This window comes from Notothenia coriiceps, unplaced genomic scaffold (assembly GCF_000735185.1).
Source record: "Notothenia coriiceps isolate Sejong01 unplaced genomic scaffold, NC01 NC01_scaffold00037519, whole genome shotgun sequence".
Taxonomy (NCBI): Eukaryota; Metazoa; Chordata; class Actinopteri; order Perciformes; family Nototheniidae; genus Notothenia; species Notothenia coriiceps.
Window position 1 is genome coordinate 7,062 of NW_011370220.1, and position 4,469 is coordinate 11,530.

Here is a 4,469-nt window from a genome sequence, read left to right on the forward strand (position 1 = left end):
TGAATGGGGCCATGTATCGTGAGATTTTGAGTGACAACCTCCTTCCATCAGCAAGGGCATTGAAGATGAAACGTGGCTGGGTCTTTCAGCATGACAATGATCCCAAACACACCGCCCGGGCAACAAAGGAGTGGCTTCGTAAGAAGCATTTCAAGGTCCTGGAGTGGCCTAGCCAGTCTCCAGATCTCAACCCCATAGAAAATCTTTGGAGGGAGTTGAAAGTCTGTGTTGCCCAGCGACAGCCCCAAAACATCACTGCTCTAGAGGAGATCTGCATGGAGGAATGGGCCAAAATACCAGCAACAGTGTGTGAAAACCTTGTGAAGACTTACAGAAAACGTTTGACCTCTGTCATTGCCAACAAAGGGTATATAACAAAGTATTGAGATGAACTTTTGTTATTGACCAAATACTTATTTTCCACCATAATTTGCAATATAAATTCTTTAAAAATCAGACAATGTGATTTTCTGGATTTTTCTTTCTCATTTTGTCTCTCATTGTTGAGGTATACCTAGGATGAAAATTACAGGCCTCTCTCATCTTTTTAAGTGGGAGAACTTGCACAATTGGTGGCTGACTAAATACTTTTTTGCCCCACTGTATGTTGAATAAACCGACTATCCAACGGATCAGCTACACTCCTGCCAGAGAGGAAAATACCATTTCAACCCCCTTCTGACTCAGTAATGTGTGGAAAAGGATTCATTTTCCAGCAGGATATTGATCCTGAACATGCATGGAAGCCACTGTGCACCAGGCCCCTAAAGTCAGCAGACCTAAAATTGACTGACAAAGTAATGGGGAAAAGGTGAAAAAGACACTCATTTGGGACACGGTCAAAGGGTTGGTGGTGTAAAATGACAAAATAAATGTATTGTCTTGTTTCTCTTGTGTTATCTAACCATAAAGACAGTTGTATAGGCCGTTGCATGGGAGAGATTACACTTTGTATACTATAGCACTGTTTATATGAAGTATTTAAATGTTAGGTAGTAGTTTATAAGAAAGTTCCAGCACAAATCAGTAAGACGACATTGAAGGAGATTTATTCTTCAAAATATTTCCCTTTTTTTGTTGTGATATTTTGTGAGCTAAACCTAAATAGAGCTATTGTTAAGTGTTAAGGAATAATGTTAAAGCTTTGATGAAGGCCGACTGTAAGAGCCAAACATCAATAAATGTGAATATTTTTTTAAATATTAACATGCTTATAGTTTTTCATAACATGTCTTATAAGATAAGCCTGTATTGATTCCCGGGGCGGAAATTTTGAATTTTTATTACAAATAGATACTAAAATGACAATGCAGGCAGTATACAAAATGGTTCTCATGAGTACGATACCTTCTCAAGCCAAATCACATAGTGGTGTGAGAAGTTAAAGCACAGTGAAGTATACAATAAGATACCACTTGCTATAACAGCGTACAGCAGAATTGGCTATTATAATAAAGTGTGGGGTAAAACATCATATAATTATGATTTTCTGGCTGGTCTGAGTAAACGGAACAGTAAACAGTACCATGTTTCTGACAATGTGGTTTGTTGCCATGCGATGGCCCTAACACATCTGGTTGTCTTTCATCCTTCAGGCAAATTAAACCCAAAGTGGCTTTATGTCTTATTAGTGCTTTAAGCTTCTTGGTTTCTCATATTTGATTAAATAACTGGACACACTCATACACACACACACACGCACACACGCACATACACACACACACACACACACACACACACCAGTGGCTGTGCGACCAAGCGTGCGTCGCCCCGTGCCAAAGTAGCTTACTTCAGGCTTAGCTGTCAACCTCTCCCTCTCCTCCTCCATCATTACCGGCTCCATCATCAGCGATGCAGCGGAGAGGCTGCAGTCTATCTTGTTAGGGCAGATTAAGCACTAATGTACGGGCAGTAAAGAAGCCTCTTCATCTAAAGCTGTACACACACACACACACACACACACACACACACACACACACACACACACACACACACACACACACACACACACACACACACACACACACACTCCTGATTGTAGCCTGCAGGGCTCCTCTCCTGATTAATTACAGGCTCTGTGAATTACTGTGGGTGTTTTGGATAACACTTAACGAGCTGCCAAACCCCCCCCTGCTGAGCCACGGCCGGCCCGCTGCTCCCCCAGACACACTGAGCCGAGACTGAGAGACATGAAAGAGGGGGGGGTTGGATTTAGGTCTGTCAGTATGTCCACCATTCCAGCCAACACCCAGGAATCTTCAACTAATCAGAATGAATGAATCGCTAAAATGCTCATCACTCTGATACTGTTTATTGATTATTTCTTTGTGGGAGCTGGTTTAATCACAAATATTAACTTTAATTGAAGTCAAAGTATCATGGGGAGTTGGAAGGAACAGAGGGATTAATGTCACTTTAAGCAATAAGTAAGTACACAATGTTTCCATAAATATAAAAGCTTATTATGAAATATAGACTAGAAGTTAGAACTGTGGTAATGTAATCACCTCAAAAAGACTGATTAAACTCAAGTGTGCAGGGATGGGATGTGGAGTCCCCACCTCGCCATCCAAAAATGATGTTCCCATACAATGAACCTGCTTGTTATTACTTTGTAATTATATTTAGAAGGAAACAAATTATCTTCAGGATGAAGCACAAATACTTTCATCAAAGTCTGCAGATGGGTCAAACCAACACAGAGACTGGTGTTAAGCCACGTGTGAAACCAAAATTCAAAGCTGACTTATTTTTTGTATATAACAACATGTATACATAACATCACACATCCAAGCCCAACAGTTACCAATGCTAATAGTTGTGTTGCATTTTTGTTTTGTTTTTAATTTGCAACATTAACCAGCTTAGACCAATTTAGCTGGTAGATAGGTTGGTTGGTTTAGAGGGGTTTTGGACACGTTAGCTCTCCAGGATGGCTGGTTTAGCTGGTGCACCAGCTAAACCAGCCATCCTGGAGAGCTAAAAAAAACAGCATAGACCAGCATAGTATGCTGGAAAGCTGGGCTGGTCACCAGCATCCATCTATCACCAGTTTATGTTTAATAATAGTATTACATATACCATGCTGGAAGCTTACCAGGATTCCAGGTGACCCCTTGTGTCAATCGAACTCTTTTTTGGCGACACAGGAGCAGGCACAACGACAACAAAGAGTCTTTTTTCACCCGCATAATCTACAGCACAACTGCATCGAGAACAAGAAGGTGGGTGCGCCCCTTGGAAGGCCGGACGTATTGTAACGTAGACCGACAATGTTGACGGAAGGGCGAAAGTAAATATTATGATAGGTTTGTTGTTGTAAAAGGACAGGCTGATGTGTGCCAGTGGTTCCGACTTGCATCGGAGAACAACGGGAATGACGATGCATTTAATCTGTCGGACGCGGGACGGTTTAGGATAACGGTCTAACTCTTTTATTCCGTTGGTCCGGGATACTTTTGTTCGGGTTTTCTTCGGTGTGTACTGTACTACAACACATTAACATTTGGGTTTTGATTCCCCGGAGTCCTTACTGAAATTCGTACCGCTCGTACCAGTAAAACAAACATTGTAATTTATTTTTTATTTTTATAACTTTTTTTTTTTTTCTAAGGGCTAGGGCTAAGAAAAAGAGGGCTAGTAAAATTTAGTTGACTGAGCCGGGAGCGCGTTAGCCGCGCTTGTGCACTACGCCTGTAGAGATAAAAGATGCGAGTGAATGCACACTTTTATCCAACCGTATTAAAAACAAGAACTTGCGAGCACAATTTCTAGACCCGACATTAGACAAATTTTCAAACTTACTGGCATATTTGCCTGGGAACAGAATAACTTTTTCAGACCTGGAATTCTAACTAAACTCATGGGGACCAGATTTCGGTTCGGTTGACATGAAAACATTACCTACAATGGTATGAAATTGCGGTCAGCACTTCGGTGTCGTCCGGGTTTCAATTGCATTTCACAGCTCAAAGAAAATGTCACGTGATATGACATGTGTAATCAAGTCCAACGAAAGCTCTTGCACGAAGTTGTCTGTCTTTACTTTCAGACTGCGATGTGTTACCCTTCTGTAAACTGTACTTGTTCCTTTGTTTTTTTGTGAAGAAGTAAACCAACGGAAAAAGAAATAGTAGTGTATCACAATGACAAAAACAATGGTAAATGTATAAAACTTAAGATTTATAATGGAAAATAAAAGGTTTAGTACGTGGACAAATCTATTATATAGAGTAAACCTACATATCCACTAAACCGTCCACAACATAAACATATGTAATAACATAAACAAACGACACATAATAATATATTGATCGAAATAACGATAAATAATTTAGTTTTATGACATTACCTTGGTCGTATGTTACAGCAAGATAAACCGATCTTATGGTTGTCTTATGTACTGTGTTAATTAGCAAACATTATTAAATGACAAGAGACAATTTATCTAGTAGTGGTCATAAATTTGG

General features: G+C 40.1%; 1 protein-coding gene across 1 annotated transcript in view; it reads left to right on the forward strand.

The window, feature by feature from the left end:
- Positions 1-4,469, forward strand: part of LOC104967671 (tetratricopeptide repeat protein 14) — a 10,999-nt gene that overhangs the window by 5,955 nt on the left and 575 nt on the right. The window lies entirely within an intron of this gene.